The sequence below is a fragment of the Bombina bombina genome, chromosome 5 (genome assembly GCF_027579735.1).
Source record: "Bombina bombina isolate aBomBom1 chromosome 5, aBomBom1.pri, whole genome shotgun sequence".
Lineage (NCBI taxonomy): Eukaryota > Metazoa > Chordata > Amphibia > Anura > Bombinatoridae > Bombina > Bombina bombina.
The window spans coordinates 81,996,109-82,013,433 of record NC_069503.1 but is presented as its reverse complement, the minus strand read 5'-3'; the positions used below and the strand labels follow the sequence as shown (position 1 = coordinate 82,013,433).

General features: G+C 43.1%; 1 protein-coding gene and 1 long non-coding RNA gene across 2 annotated transcripts in view; one reads left to right on the top strand and one right to left on the bottom strand.

Moving 5' to 3' along the window:
* LOC128659925 (uncharacterized) overlaps positions 1 to 15,896 on the bottom strand; it is a 59,947-nt gene extending 44,051 nt beyond the window's left edge. Inside the window, exon 1 of the long non-coding RNA XR_008402487.1 lies at positions 15,830 to 15,896. This is a non-coding gene — a long non-coding RNA (uncharacterized LOC128659925). The remainder of the gene's footprint in view (positions 1 to 15,829) is intronic.
* Positions 1 to 17,325, top strand: part of LOC128661335 (uncharacterized) — a 183,204-nt gene that overhangs the window by 137,628 nt on the left and 28,251 nt on the right. The window lies entirely within an intron of this gene.

Here is a 17,325-nt window from a genome sequence, read left to right as displayed (position 1 = left end):
CTTGCTGAACAAAAGACAGAATCGTCCTTATAGTCACCATTTTGAAAGTTGGCACTCTTACAAAACGATTCAAAATTTTCTGATCCAGAACTGGCCTGAATGAATTTTCTTTATTTGGGACAATGAATAGATTTGAATAAAACCCCAGACCCTGTTCCTGAAACGGAACTGGTATGATTACTCCTGAAAGCTCCAGGTCTGAAACACACTTCAGAAAAGCCTGGGCCTTTACTGGATTTGCTGGGATGCGTGAGAGAAAAAATCTTCTCACAGGAGGTTTTACTCTGAATCCTATTCGGTACCCTTGAGAGACAATACTCTGAATCCATTGATTGTGGACATTATCTGCCCAATTTCTTTAGAAGGATCTTAATCTGCTGCCCCTACCAGCTGAGGCTGGAATGGAGGGCCACACCTTCATGCAGACTTGGGGGCTGGTTTTGGTTTCTTAAACGGCTCTGGATTTATAACCAACTTGAAGAAGGGTTTCCAATTGGAACCAGATTCTTTGGGGAAGGATTTGGTTTTCTGTTCCTTATTTTGTCAAAGGAACGAAAACGTTTAGAAGCTTTAGATTTACCCTTAGGTCATTTATCCTGGGGCAACAAAAAAAAAATCCCTTCCCCCCAGTGACAGTTGAAATAATCGAATCAACTGAGAACCAAATAAATTAGTTACCTTGGAAAGAAAGAGATAGTAATCTAGATTTAGATACCATGTCAGCATTCCAATAGTTGAGCCACAAAGTTCTTCTAGCATAAAAATAGCTAAATACATAGATTTAACATCAATTTTGATGATATGAAAAATGGCATCACAGATAAAATGATTAGCATGTTGAAGCAAGCAAACAATGCTAGACAAATCAGGAGCTGTTTCCTGTTGAGCTAAACTTTCCAACCAAAAAGTTGATGCAGCTGCAACATCAGCCATAGAAATGGCAGGCCTGAGAAGATAGCCAGAATATAAATAAGCTTTCCTTAGATAAGATTGAAGTTTCCTATCTAAAGGATCCTAGTATAAATTAAACTTTCATTATTTCAGATAGGACTTTTAATTTTAATCAACTTTCCAATTTACTTTTATCATCAAATTTGCTTTTTTTCCCTTGGTATTCTTGGTTTAAATTAAACATAGGTAGGCTCATATGCTAATTTCTAAGCCTTTGAGGGCTGCCTCTTATCACATGCTTTTTAAATCTCTTTTCAACACAAATAGACAGAAAGTACACGTGGGCCATATAGATAACACTGTGTTCAGGCACATGGGGGTTATTTAAGATTTAGCACAAAACAATGCTAAATTTAAGACAATAGATAATAAACAGTCACAGTCATGTGATCAGGGGGCTGGAAGAAGTTTCATAGATACAAGGTAATCACAGAGTTAAAATGTGTATTAATATAACTGTGTTGGTTAAGCAAAACTGGGGAATGGGTAATATAGGGATTATCTATCTTTTAAAACAATAACAATTCTATGGTAGACTGTCCCTTTTAAAGGAAGTAATATCTTCCATAGGAATAGGTAGTACGTTTGGCAAGAGTAGAAATAACCCCATCAACTCTAGGGATCTTTTCCTAAAACTCCAAACTAACTGCTGGCAAATTATAAAATTTTTAAACCTTGAAGAAGGGATAAAGGAAGTGCCAGGGGCGATTCCATTCCTTATAAATCATATCAGAAATAGCATCAGGAACTGGAAAAAACCTCTGGAGTAACCACAGGAGGTCTATAAACAGAGTTTAAACGTTTACTAGTTTTAGTATCAAGAGGCCTAGTTTCCTCAATATCCAACGTAATCAACACCTCTTTTAACAAGGAACGAATATACTCCATTTTAAATAAATAAGTAGATTTGTCAGTGTCAATATCTGAGGTAGGATCTTCTGAATCAGATAGATCCTCATCAGAGGAGGATAATTCAGTATGTTGTCGGTCATTTGAAATTTCATCAACTTTATGAGAAGTTTTAAAAGACCTTTTACATTTATTAGAAGGCGGGATAGCAGACAAAGCCTTCTGAATCGCATCAGCAACAAAATCTTTTATATTCACAGGGATATCATGTACATTAGGCATTGTACTTTTACTGATGGATACATTCTCTGAATGTAAAAGCTTATCATGACAACTATTACATACCACAGCTGGAGATATAATCTCAACAAATTTACAACAGATACAATTAGCTTTGGTAGAACTGCTATCAGGCAGCAGGGTTCCAACAGTGGTTTCTGAGACAGGATCAGATTGAGACATCTTGCAAATGTAAGAGAAAAAAAAAAACATATAAAGCAAAATTATCAATTTCCTTATATGGCAATTTCAGGAATGGGAAAAAAATGCAAACCGCATAGCCCTCTGACATAGAAAAAGGCAAGAGGCACATAGGAATGGAGTTTTAAATAATGGAATTATTTGGTGCCAAGCATGACGCATAACGCCAAATTAATTTTTTTTTGGCGCTAACAACATCCGGAAGTGACACACTCGCGTCATTGCAGACGCAACCTTGTGCAAGAAGCTCGGGGTCAACTAAGACGCTGGAAATGACGAACTTGCGTCTCCGGACATACTTTCACAGCAAAAACATTTTCGCTCCAAGAATGACGCAATAAACATCAGCATTTTGCGCCTCGCAAGCCTAATTTTGCCTGCGAAAATTTAATGAAAAAGCAGTCAATTTGAAAAAAAGACTATACCCCAGGTAAGAGAAATATTTCCCTAAATATGTTTTTTCCCAAATATGAAACTGATTAGTCTGCAAAAGGGAAATATACATAAACCCTGACTTATGGCAAATATAAGTACAATACATATATTTAGAACCTTATAATAATACATAAAGTGCCAACCATAGCTGAGAGTGTCTTAAGTAATGAAAACATACTTACTAAAAGACACGCATCCACATATAGCAGATAGCCAAACCAGTACTGAAACAGTTATCAGTAGAGGTAATGGAATATGAGAGTATATTGCTGATCCGAAAAAGGGAGGTAGGAGATGAATCTCTGACCGATAACAGAGAACCTATGAAATAGATCTTCCGCAAGGAAAACCATTGCATTCAATAGGTGATACTCCCTTCACATCTGTCTGACATTCACTGTACTTTTAGAGGAAACGGGCTTCCAAAATGCTGAGAAGCCGCATATCAACATAGAAATCTAGCACAAACTTACTTCACCACCTCCATAGGAGGCAAAGGCCTAGATTTGGAGTTTGGCGGTAGCCGTCAAAACCAGCGTTAGAGGCTCCTAACGCTGGTTTTGGCCGCCCGTTGGTATTTGGAGTCAGTGATTAAAGGGTCTAACGCTCACTTTTCAGCCGCGACTTTTCCATACCGCAGATCCCCTTACGTAAATTGCGTATCCTATCTTTTCAATGGGATCTTTCTAACGCCGGGTATTTAGAGTCGTTTCTGAAGTGAGCGTTAGAGCTCTAACGACAAAACTCCAGCCGCCTGAAAATAGCAGGAGTTAAGAGCTTTCTGGCTAACGCCGGTTTATAAAGCTCTTAACTACTGTACCCTAAAGTACACTAACACCCATAAACTACCTATGTACCCCTAAACCGAGCTCCCCCCACATCGCCGCCACTCGATTAAAATTTTTAACCCCTAATCTGCCGACCGCCACCTACGTTATACTTATGTACCCCTAATCTGCTGCCCCTAACCCCGCCGACCCCTGTATTACATTTATTAACCCCTAACCTGCCCCCCACAACATCGCCGCCAGCTACTTAAAATAATTAACCCCTAATCTTCCGACCGCAAAGCGCCGCCACCTACGTTATCCCTATGTACCCCTAATCTGCTACCCCTAACACCGCCGACCCCTATATTATATTTATTAACCCCTAATCTGCCCCCCTCAACGTCGCCGACACCTACCTACACTTATTAACCCCTAATCTGCGAGCGGACCTGAGCGCTACTATAATAAAGTTATTAACCCCTAACCCGCCTCACTAACCCTATCATAAATAGTATTAACCCCCTAATCTGCCCTCCCTAACATCGCCGACACCTAACTTCAATTATTAACCCCTAATCTGCCGACCGGAGCTCACCGCTATTCTAATAAATGTATTAACCCCTAAAGCTAAGTCTAACCCTAACACTAACACCCCCCTAAGTTAAATATAATTTACATCTAACGAAATTAATTAACTCTTATTAAATAAATGATTCCTATTTAAAGCTAAATACTTACCTGTAAAATAAATCCTAATATAGCTACAATATAAATTATAATTATATTATAGCTATTTTAGGATTAATATTTATTTTACAGGCAACTTGGTATTTATTTTAACTAGGTACAATAGCTATTAAATAGTTAAGAACTATTTAATAGCTACCTAGTTAAAATAATAACAAATTTACCTGTAAAATAAATCCTAACCTAAGATATAATTAAACCTAACACTACCCTATCAATAAAATAATTAAATAAACTACCTACAATTACCTACAATTAACCTAACACTACACTATCAATAAATTAATTAAACACAATTGCTACAAATAAATACAATTAAATAAACTAGCTAAAGTACAAAAAATAAAAAAGAACTAAGTTACAAAAAATAATAAAATATTTACAAACATAAGAAAAATATTACAACAATTTTAAACTAATTACACCTACTCTAAGCCCCCTAATAAAATAACAAAGCCCCCCAAAATAAAAAATTCCCTACCCTATTTTAAATTAAAAAAGTTACAAGCTCTTTTACCTTACCAGCCCTGAACAGGGCCCTTTGCGGGGCATGCCCCAAGAATTTCAGCTCTTTTGCCTGTAAAAGAATAAATACAATACCCCCCCCCCCAACATTACAACCCACCACCCACATACCCCTAATCTAACCCAAACCCCCCTTAAATAAACCTAACACTAAGCCCCTGAAGATCTTCCTACCTTGTCTTCACCATACCAGGTTCACCGATCCGTCCTGGCTCCAACATCTTCATCCAACCCAAGCGGGGGTTGGCGATCCATCATCCGGTGCTGAAGAGGTCCAGAAGAGGCTCCAAAGTCTTCCTCCTATCCGGCAAGAAGAGGGACATCCGGACCGGCAAACATCTTCTCCAAGCGGCATCTTCAATCTTCTTCCATCCGGTGCGGAGCGGGTCATCTTGAAGCAGGCGACGCGGATCCATCCTCTTCTTCCGTTGTCTCCCGACTAATGACGGTTCCTTTAAGGGACGTCATCCAAGATGGGCGTCCCTCGAATTCCGATTGGCTGATAGGATTCTATCAGCCAATCGGAATTAAGGTAGGAATTTTCTGATTGGCTGATGGAATCAGCCAATCAGAATCAAGTTCAATCCGATTGGCTGATCCAATCAGCCAATCAGATTGAGCTCGCATTCTATTGGCTGTTCCGATCAGCCAATAGAATGCGAGCTCAATCTGATTGGCTGATTGGATCAGCCAATCGGATTGAACTTGATTCTGATTGGCTGATTCCATCAGCCAATCAGAATATTCCTACCTTAATTCCGATTGGCTGATAGAATCCTATCAGCCAATCGGAATTCGAGGGACGCCATCTTGGATGACGTCCCTTAAAGGAACCGTCATTCGTCGGGAGACAACGGAAGAAGAGGATGGATCCGCGTCGCCTGCTTCAAGATGGACCCGCTCCGCACCGGATGGAAGAAGATTGAAGATGCCGCTTGGAGAAGATGTTTGCCGGTCCGGATGTCCTCTTCTTGCCGGATAGGAGGAAGACTTTGGAGCCTCTTCTGGACCTCTTCAGCACCGGATGATGGATCGCCAACCCCCGCTTGGGTTGGATGAAGATGTTGGAGCCAGGACGGATCGGTGAACCTGGTATGGTGAAGACAAGGTAGGAAGATCTTCAGGGGCTTAGTGTTAGGTTTATTTAAGGGGGGTTTGGGTTAGATTAGGGGTATGTGGGTGGTGGGTTGTAATGTTGGGGGGGGGGTATTGTATTTATTCTTTTACAGGCAAAAGAGCTGAAATTCTTGGGGCATGCCCCGCAAAGGGCCCTGTTCAGGGCTGGTAAGGTAAAAGAGCTTGTAACTTTTTAAATTTAGAATAGGGTAGGGAATTTTTTATTTTGGGGGGGCTTTGTTATTTTATTAGGGGGCTTAGAGTAGGTGTAATTAGTTTAAAATTGTTGTAATATTTTTCTTATGTTTGTAAATATTTTATTATTTTTTGTAACTTAGTTCTTTTTTATTTTTTGTACTTTAGCTAGTTTATTTAATTGTATTTATTTGTAGCAATTGTGTTTAATTAATTTATTGATAGTGTAGTGTTAGGTTAATTGTAGGTAATTGTAGGTAGTTTATTTAATTAATTTATTGATAGGGTAGTGTTAGGTTTAATTATATCTTAGGTTAGGATTTATTTTACAGGTAAAATTTGTTATTATTTTAACTAGGTAACTATTAAATAGTTCTTAACTATTTAATAGCTATTGTACCTGGTTAAAATAATTAAAAAGTTGCCTGTAAAATAAATATTAATCCTAAAATAGCTATAATATAATTATAATTTATATTGTAGCTATATTAGGATTTATTTTACAGGTAAGTATTTAGCTTTAAATAGGAATAAGTTATTTAATAAGAGTTAATTTATTTCGTTAGATGTAAAATTATATTTAACTTAGGGGGGGTGTTAGTATTAGGGTTAGACTTAGCTTTAGGGGTTAATACATTTATTATAGTAGCGGTGAGGTCCGCTCGGCAGATTAGGGGTTAATAATTGAAGTTAGGTGTCGGCGATGTTAGGGAGGGCAGATTAGGGGTTAATACTATTTATGATATGGTTAGTGAGGCGGATTAGGGGTTAATAACTTTATTATAGTAGCGCTCAGGTCCGCTCGGCAGATTAGGAGTTAATAAGTGTAGGCAGGTGTCGGCGACGTTGAGGGGGGGCAGATTAGGGGTTAATAAATATAATATAGGGGTCGGCGATGTTAGGGCAGCAGATTAGGGGTACATAGGGATAACGTAGGTTGCGGCGGTTTACGGAGCGGCAGATTAGGGGTTAAAAAAAATATGCAGGGGTCAGCGATAGCGGGGGCGGCAGATTAGGGGTTAATAAGTGTAAGGCTAGGGGTGTTTAGACTCGGGGGTACATGTTAGAGTGTTAGGTGCAGACGTAGGAAGTGTTTCCCCATAGGAAACAATGGGGCTGCGTTAGGAGCTGAACGCTGCTTTTTTGCAGGTGTTAGGTTTTTTTTCAGCTCAAACAGCCCCATTGTTTCCTATGGGAGAATCGTGCACGAGCACGTTTTTGAGGCCGGCCGCGTCCGTAAGCAACTCTGGTATCGAGAGTTGCATTTGCGGTAAAAATGCTCTACGCTCCTTTTTTGGAGCCTAACGCAGCATTTGTTTAAACTCTCGATACCAGAGTTAAATTTATGGTGCGGCCAGAAAAAAAGCCCGCGGAGCGTTAACAGCCCTTTTACCGCCAAACTCCAAATCTAGGCCAAAGTTTGTAAAACTGAATTGTGGGTGTGGTGAGGGGTGATCTTGTCTAAAGTGTTTTATTCATGTTTGACACCTATAAAAATCCTAATCAGTTGTTCTATGTGCCCTTGTAATGCTTTGTGGTTTTCTATAGGTGCCAAGCAAGAATACATGTGGTGTATATGTTTATTATACAGTGTGTTTATCCAGTTTGAGTGTAAGACCTATTGCCCCTCATCTTTGACTGCCGCCGCTTTTGGGCAGTATCTGAACAAGTTGATAAAAAATATGCACACTTTTTGAGGCACCAGCTACTACTGAGTATGTGCAAGAGTTCACATTGTATATGTATGTGAGTCTGTAATTGGCTGTTTGCTGTCACATGATACAGTAAAAAGTAAAATTTGTTTGTTAGAAAAAAATCTACTTATAATTTAAAGAGTAAGTATTCTAGCATTGTCTTTTTATTGTGCATTTGTGAATTTTGCAATTCTACGGTAAATAAACTCAAATAGGTATCTGTAAGTGACCTTTGCTTTTATTTGATAACCTTTTTATTTATAGAATACTATTCCTAAAGCCCGTGTACATGGGGCATTTTTTGCACTACAGTGGTCCCACCCCTTGCTCCCCCCCCTCTATTTTGCTCTCTCTCTCTTCACCCTCTCTCTCCCCTCTCTTTTGCTTTCTCTATCCTCTCTCTTTTGCGCTCTCTCCCCTCTCTTTTGCTTTCTCTATCCCCCTCTCTTTTGCACTCTCTCCCCCTCTCTTCTGCGCTCTCTCTCTCTCCCTCCTCTCTTTTGTTCTCTCTCTCTCCACCCTCTCTTTTGCTCGCTCTCTCCACCCTCTCTTTTGCTCGCTCTCTCCACCCTCTCTTTTGCTCGCTCTCTCTACCCTCTCTTTTGCTCTCTCTCTCTCGCCCTCTCTTTTGCTCTCTCTCCCCTCTCTCTTGCTCTCTCTATTTTGCTCTCTCTCTCTCAACCCTCTCTTGCTCTCTCTCTTCCCCCTCTATTTTGCGCTCTCTCCCCTGTCTCTTTTGCACTCTCTCCCCTGTCTCTTTTGCACTCTCTCTCCCACCTCTCTTTTGTTCTCTCTCTCCCCCTCTTTTACTCTCTCTCCCCCTTCTCTTTTGCTCTCTCTCCCACCTTTTCTTTTGCTCTCTCTCCCCCTTCTCTTTTGCTCTCTCTCCCACCTTCTCTTTTGCTCTCTCTCCCCCCTTCTCTTTTGCTCTCTCTCCCCCCTTCTCTTTTGCTCTCTCTCCCCCTTCTCTTTTGCTCTTTCTCTCCCTCTCTTTTGCTCTTTCTCCCCCTCTCTTTGCTCTCTCCCCCCTCTTTTGCTCTTTCTCCCCCCTCTTTTGCTCTTTCTCTCCCTCTTTTGCTCTTTCTCCCCCTCTCTTTTGCTCTCTCTTGCGCTCTCTCTCTCTCCCTCCTCTCTTTTGCTCGCTCTCTCTCCACCCTCTCTTTTGCTCTCTCTCCACCCTCTCTTTTGTTCGCTCTCTCTCCCCCACTCTTTTGCTCTCTCTCTCCCCTCCTCTCTTTTGCTCTCTTTCTCCCCCCTTCTGTTTTGTGCTCTCCCCCTCTCTTTTGCTCTCTCTCCCCCTTCTCTTTTGCTCTCTCTCCCCCCTTCTCTTTTGCTCTCTCTCCCCCCTTCTCTTTTGCTCTCTCTCCCCCCTTCTCTTTTGCTCTCTCTCCCCCCTTCTCTTTTGCTCTCTCTCCCCCCTTCTCTTTTGCTATCTCTTCCCCCTTCTCTTTTGCTCTCTCTCCCCCCTTCTCTTTTGCTCTCTCTCCCCCCTTCTCTTTTGCTCTCTCTCCCCCCTTCTCTTTTGCTCTCTCTCCCCCCTTCTCTTTTGCTCTCTCTCCCCCCTTTTCTTTTGCTCTCTCTTCCCATCTCTTTTGCTCTTTCTCCACCTCTCTTTTGCTCTTTCTCCCCCTTTCTTTTGCGCTCTCTCTCCTATCTTTTTGCACTCTATCTCTCTCTCTTTTGCTCTCTCTTCACCCTCTCTTTTGCTCTCTCTCTCTCCCCCTCTCTTTTGCACTCTCCCCCAATCTTTTTCTCTCTCTCTCTTTTGCTCTCTCTCTCCGTCTCTCTTTTGCTCTCTCTCCCCCCCCCCTCTCTTTTGCTCTCTCTCTCCCTCTCTTTTGCTCTTTCTCCCCATCTCTTTTGCTCTTTCTCCACCTCTCTTTTGCTCTTTCTCCCCCTTTCTTTTGCGCTCTCTCTCCTATCTTTTTGCACTCTCTCTCTCTCTCTTTTGCTCTCTCTTCACCCTCTCTTTTGCTCTCTCTCTCTCTCCCCCTCTCTTTTGCACTCTCCCCCAATCTTTTTCTCTCTCTCTCTTTTGCTCTCTCTCTCTCCGTCTCTCTTTTGCTCTCTCTCCCCCCCCCCCTCTCTTTTGCTCTCTCTCTCCCTCCCCTGTAATTTTGCTCTCTCCCTTCTATTTTACTCCCCCTTCTCTTTTACTCTCAAGCACCCCTCTCTTTTGCTCTATATTTCCCCTCTTGTGCTCTATATTTCCCCTCTTGTGCTGCTCTCTCTCTCATGCAGACACATGGACAGCCACAGCTTCCGCCCCGTCACGCTCAGCCTCCGCCCCTCCATGTCCAGCTCTGCCCCCTTCACAACGCGGGTCGGACAAACACACTTGGCCTTTTATATTATAGGATTTTTTAATTGGAATTTCAGAAGAAGTTCATGATCTCTGGGTATTTGTGGTAAAATAAATATCACTGATACTGAGTATTAAATTCAGGTACCATGGTCCTATCACTGATCTAGTTGTGCTTACATGCAGTATACTGTGGTGCTATCACTGCTCTAGTTGTGCTTGCATGCAGTAAACTGTGGTGCTGTCACTGATCTAGTTGTGCTTGCATGCAGTAAACTGTGGTGCTGTCACTGCTCTAGTTGTGCTTGCATGCAGTAAACTGTGGTGCTGTCACTGATCTAGTTGTGCTTACATGCAGTAAACTGTGGTGTTGTCACTGATCTAGTTGTGCTTAACTGCAGTAAACTGTGGTGCTGTCACTGATCTAGTTGTGCTTGCATGCAGTAACCTGTGGTGCTGTCACTGATCTAATTGTGCTTGCATACAGTAACCTGTGGTGCTGTCACTGATCTAGTTGTGCTTACATGCAGTAAACTGTGGTGCTATCACTGATCTAGTTGTGCTTGCATGCAGTAAACTGTGGTGCTATCACTGATCTAGTTGTGCTTACATGCAGTAAACTGTGGTGCTATCACTGATCTAGTTGTGCTTGCATGCAGTAAACTGTGGTGCTATCACTGATCTAGTTGTGCTTACATGCAGTAAACTGTGGTGCTATCACTGATCTAGTTGTGCTTGCATGCAGTAAACTATGGTGCTGTCACTGCTCTAGTTGTGCTTGCATGCAGTAAACTGTGGTGCTATCACTGATCTAGTTGTGCTTACATGCAGTAAACTGTGGTGCTGTCACTGCCCTCATTGTGCTTGCATGCAGTATACTGTGGTGCTGTCACTACTCTAGTTGTGCTTGCATGCAGTAAACTGTGGTGCTGTCACTGCTCTAGTTGTGCTTGCATTCAGTAAACGGTGGTGCTGTCACTGATCTAGTTGTGCTTAACTGTAGTAAACTGTGGTGCTGTCACTGCTCTAGTTGTGCTTGCATGCAGTAACCTGTGGTGCTGTCACTGATCTAGTTGTGCTTGCATGCAGTAAACTGTGGTGCTGTCACTGCTCTAGTTGTGCTTGCATGCAGTAAACTGTGGTGCTGTCACTGCTCTAGTTGTGCTTGCATGCAGTAACCTGTGGTGCTGTCACTGATCTAGTTGTGCTTGCATGCAGTAAACTGTGGTGCTGTCACTGATCTAGTTGTGCTTGCGTGCAGTAAACTGTGGTGCTGTCACTGATCTAGTTGTGCTTGCATGCAGTAAACTGGTGCTATCACTGATCTAGTTGTGCTTACATGCAGTAAATTGTGGTGCTGTCACTGCCCTCATTGTGCTTGCATGCAGTATACTGTGGCGCTGTCACTGATCTAGTTGTGCTTGCATGCAGTATACTGTGGTTCTGTCACTGATCTAGTTGTGCTTGCATGCAGTATACTGTGGAGCTGTTACTGATCTAGTTGTGCTTGCATGCAGTAAACTGTGGTGCTGTCACTGATCTAGTTGTGCTTGCATGCAGTAAACTGTAGTGCTGTCACTGCTCTAGTTGTTCTTGCATGCAGTAAACTGTGGTGCTGTCACTGATCTAGTTGTGCTTACATGCAGTAAACTGTGGTGCTGTCACTGATCTAGTTGTGCTTGCATGTAGTAAACTGTGGTGCTGTCACTGATCTAGTTGTGCTTGCATGCAGTAAACTGTGGTGCTGTCACTGATCTAGTTGTTCTTGCATGCAGTAAACTGTAGTGCTGTCACCTCTCTAGTTGTGCTTGCATGCAGTAAACTGTGGTGCTGTCACTGATCTAGTTGTGCTTGCATGCAGTAAACTGTGGTGCTGTCACTGATCTAGTTGTGCTTGCATGCAGTAAACTGTGGTGCTGTCACTGATCTAGTTGTGCTTACATGCAGTATACTGTGGTGCTGTCACTGATCTAGTTGTGCTTGCATGCAGTATACTGTGGTGCTGTCACTGATCTAGTTGTGCTTGCATGCAGTAAACTGTGGTGCTGTCACTGCTCTAGTTGTGCTTGCATGCAGTAAACTGTGGTGCTGTCACTGATCTAGTTGTGCTTGCATGCAGTAAACTGTGGTGCTATCACTGCTCTAGTTGTGCTTGCATGCAGTATACTGTGGTGCTGTCACTGCTCTAGTTGTGCTTGCATGCAGTAAACTGTGGTGCTGTTACTGATCTAGTTGTGCTTGCATGCAGTAAACTGTGGTGCTGTCACTTATCTAGTTGTGCTTGCATGCAGTAACCTGTGGTGCTGTCACTGATCTAGTTGTGCTTGCATGCAGTAAACTGTGGTGCTGTCACTGATCTAGTTGTGCTTGCATGCAGTAAACTGTGGTGCTGTTACTGTTCTAGTTGTGCTTGCATGCAGTAAACTGTGGTGCTGTTACTGTTCTAGTTGTGCTTGCATGCAGTAAACTGTGGTGCTGTCACTGCCCTCATTGTGCTTGCATGCAGTAAACTGTGGTGCTGTCACTGATCTAGTTGTGCTTGCATGCAGTAACCTGTGGTGCTGTTACTGTTCTAGTTGTGCTTGCATGCAGTAAACTGTGGTGCTGTTACTGTTCTAGTTGTGCTTGCATGCAGTAAACTGTGGTGCTGTCACTGCCCTCATTGTGCTTGCATGCAGTATACTGTGGTGCTGTCACTACTCTAGTTGTGCTTGCATGCAGTAAACTGTGGTGCTGTCACTGCTCTAGTTGTGCTTGCATGCAGTAAACTGTGGTGATGTCACTGATCTAGTTGTGCTTGCATGCAGTAACCTGTGGTGCTGTCACTGCTCTAGTTGTGCTTGCATGCAGTAAACTGTGGTGCTGTCACTGATCTAGTTGTGCTTAACTGCAGTAAACTGTGGTGCTGTCACTGCTCTAGTTGTGCTTGCATGCAGTAACCTGTGGTGCTGTCACTGATCTAGTTGTGCTTGCATGCAGTAAGCTGTGGTGCTGTCACTGCTCTAGTTGTGCTTGCACGCAGTATACTGTGGTGCTGTCACTGATCTAGTTGTGCTTAACTGCAGTAAACTGTGGTGCTGTCACTGATCTAGTTGTGCTTGCATGCAGTAAACTGTGGTGCTGCCACTGCTCTAGTTGTGCTTGCATGCAGTAAACTGTGGTGCTGTTACTGATCTAGTTGTGCTTGCATGCAGTAACCTGTGGTGCTGTCACTGCTCTAGTTGTGCTTGCATGCAGTAACCTGTGGTGCTGTCACTGATCTAGTTGTGCTTGCATGCAGTAAACTGTGGTGCTGTCACTGATCTAGTTGTGCTTGCGTGCAGTAAACTGTGGTGCTGTCACTGATCTAGTTGTGCTTGCGTGCAGTAAACTGTGGTGCTGTCACTGATCTAGTTGTGCTTGCATGCAGTAAACTGGTGCTATCACTGATCTAGTTGTGCTTACATGCAGTAAACTGTGGTGCTGTCACTGCCCTCATTGTGCTTGCATGCAGTATACTGTGGCGCTGTCACTGATCTAGTTGTGCTTGCATGCAGTATACTGTGGTTCTGTCACTGATCTAGTTGTGCTTGCATGCAGTATACTGTGGAGCTGTTACTGCTCTAGTTGTGCTTGCATGCAGTAAACTGTGGTGCTGTCACTGATGTAGTTGTGCTTGCATGCAGTAAACTGTGGTGCTGTCACTGATCTAGTTGTTCTTGCATGCAGTAAACTGTAGTGCTGTCACTGCTCTAGTTGTGCTTGCATGCAGTAAACTGTGGTGCTGTCACTGATCTAGTTGTGCTTGCATGCAGTAAACTGTGGTGCTGTCACTGATCTAGTTGTGCTTGCATGCAGTAAACTGTGGTGCTGTCACTGATCTAGTTGTGCTTGCATGCAGTATACTGTGGTGCTGTCACTGATCTAGTTGTGCTTGCATGCAGTAAACTGTGGTGCTGTCACTGATCTAGTTGTGCTTGCATGCAGTAAACTGTGGTGCTGTCACTGCTCTAGTTGTGCTTGCATGCAGTAAACTGTGGTGCTGTCACTGATCTAGTTGTGCTTGCATGCAGTAAACTGTGGTGCTATCACTGCTCTAGTTGTGCTTGCATGCAGTATACTGTGGTGCTGTCACTGCTCTAGTTGTGCTTACATGCAGTAAACTGTGGGGTTGTCACTTATCTAGTTGTGCTTGCATGCAGTAACCTGTGGTGCTGTCACTGATCTAGTTGTGCTTGCATGCAGTAAACGGTGGTGCTGTCACTGCTGTAGTTTTGCTGGCATGCAGTAAACTGTAGTGCTGTCACTGATCTAGTTATGCTTGCATGCAGTAACCTGTGGTGCTGTCACTGCTCTAGTTGTGCTTGCATGCAGTAAACTGTGGTGCTGTCACTGATATAGTTGTGCTTGCATGCAGTAAACTGTGGTGCTGTTACTGTTCTAGTTGTGCTTGCATGCAGTAAACTGTGGTGCTGTTACTGTTCTAGTTGTGCTTGCATGCAGTAAACTGTGGTGCTGTCACTGATCTAGTTGTGCTTGCATGCAGTAAACTGTGGTGCTGTCACTGATCTAGTTGTACTTGCGTGCAGTAAACTGTGATGCTCTCACTGCTCTCGTGCTTGCATGCAGTAAACTGTGGTGCTGTCATTGTTCTAGTTGTGCTTGCGTGCAGTAAACTGTGGTGCTGTCACTGCCCTCGTGCTTGCATGCAGTAAACTGTGGTGCTGTCATTGTTCTAGTTGTGCTTGCATGCAGTAACCTGTAGTTCTGTCACTGCTCTAGTTGTGCTTGCATGCAGTAAACTGTGGTGCTGTCACTGTTCTAGTTGTGCTTGCATGCAGTAAACTGTGGTGCTGTCACTGCTCTAGTTGTGCTTGCATGCAGTAAACTGTGGTGCTGTCACTGCTCTAGTTGTGCTTGCATGCAGTAAACTGTGGTGCTGTCACTGCTCTAGTTGTGCTTGCATGCAGTAAACTTTGGTGCTTTCACTGATCTAGTTGTGCTGGCATGCAGTAAACTGTGGTTCTGTCACTGTTCTAGTTGTGCTTGCATGCAGTATACTCTGGTGCTGTCACTGCTCTAGTTGTGCTTGCATGCAGTAAACTGTGGTGCTGTCACTGCTCTAGTTGTGCTTGCATGCAGTAAACTGTGGTGCTGTCACTGCTCTAGTTGTGCTTGCATGCAGTAAACTGTGGTGCTGTCACTGATCTAGTTGTGCTTGCATGCAGTGTACTGTGGTGCTGTCACTGATCTAGTTGTGCTGGCATGCAGTAAACTGTGGTTCTGTCACTGTTCTAGTTGTGCTTGCATGCAGTATACTGTGGTGCTGTCACTGCTCTAGTTGTGCTTGCATGTAGTAAACTGTGGTTCTGTCACTGTTCTGGTTGTGCTTACATGCAGTAAACTGTGGTGCTGTCACTGCTCTAGTTGTGCTTGCATGCAGTAAACTGTGGTGCTGTTACTGATCTAGTTGTGCTTGCATGCAGTAAACTGTGGTGCTGTTACTGATCTAGTTGTGCTTGCATGCAGTGTACTGTGGTGCTGTCACTGATCTAGTTGTGCTTGCATGCAGTATACTGTGGAGCTGTTACTGATCTAGTTGTGCTTGCATGCAGTATACTGTGGAGCTGTCACTGATCTAGTTGTGCTTGCATGCAGTAAACTGTGGGTGGAGACAGCATAAAACAGGAGATTCCCTGATATTTATCTTCACCTGATATCTCAAGGGAACATTAAATACAGTAGTATTGTATCAACTACAAATGCACAATAAAAATAGCACTTACTCTGTGTGACGGACCGCCTGGTACCACGACTTAGTACCTCCGTCAGAACACTTCCCTTGTCCTGGACATCCCGTTACCCAGACCAATAGCTCCTGGTATCCCCGTTTGACCGCAGTCTAAAGTTAGGGAGGTGAACAGAATTGAGGCAACATTGAACACAAAAATTAATACTTTATTGAACAGCACAAACATATTTATCCACCCTGGCATTCCAGAGTCATAGGGGTCGATTTATCAAAGGCTTCACCAGCCTTTCGCCCCAAACAACTGCAGGTTCTCACGAGAGAACATGCAGTCCATATTTATATTTAAGCAGCGGTCATCAGACTGATGCTTCCTTAATCTCTTTGCCACCTCTAAGGTGGCGAATTTCAATCTTCCCCGTCTCGTCTGACTAGGGAGATTGACAGCTCCTGCCCGCGCGTGATTGGCTGTGCGCAGGTAGGGAGTGGCTTGCACAAGAGAGCAAAATTGCATTCTTGTGCAATGCTGAATTCCGGCAGCGAAATTCAGCACGCCAGAGGCAAGCCGCGGCGGACAGGGGCGCATATGTACGCCACTGTCTGTCGCAGCTTGATAAATCGACCCCATAGAGCTTCAGCATACAGATGGAATTGGTTAAACAGTAAAACAAATCAACGTAATTAACTGGGGGGCAGTTTCCTCAGACAATCTGATTTTGTTAACGTCTCTTGAACATAATCACACAGGAACTCACTTAACAGTAATCAGGTTAACCAAACAAACTCTAGCAATAGAGGAAGTGAGGGCGCTAAACAGCTTAAGATAGCTGAATGTTATTAATGAATAAAATATAATAAGCAATTTATCTGAATGTTATTAAAAATATAATAAACTTTTTAAATAGGGACGTCTCCCTTAAAAACAATGTTACAAATCATGAATTAAAACATTTTTAAAATACTCATTGGCTACAAGTGTCTCATTAGTTCACACAATACTGGAATTATAGATTATTTTCCTCCGTTAAAAGTACCACCTTTGAATATTGGTTATAGATTTCAAATAGTTCATCAAGTTAGGATATACGCACTGTTGCATACAAGTATCATAAGTTAGTGAAGATACCTTAGGGACTCGGCATCCGAGTATTGTATGAGGGAAGCCGCAGACTTGCTGCTGCTTCGATGTTTGGCTCCGACTGCGACCCTACCCCATGTGACCAATGGCGTCTGATGGATTTTGCCTACAGGATTTTACTTACTATACGGATTGCACTTTAAACAAGGATACAAGTGTGGATTTAATTAAACTGCTATTTACAACCGCTATTCCTAACAGAGACGAGAGGCATCCAGGAACGAGGTCTACCCGTGACGTCAGACGCCACCGGTCACATGGGGTAGGATCGCAGTCAGAGCCAAACATTGAAGCAGCAGCAAGTCTGCGGCGTCACTCATACAATACTCGGATGCCGAGTCCCTAAGGTATCTTCACTAACTTATGATACTTGTATGCAACAGTGCGTATATCCT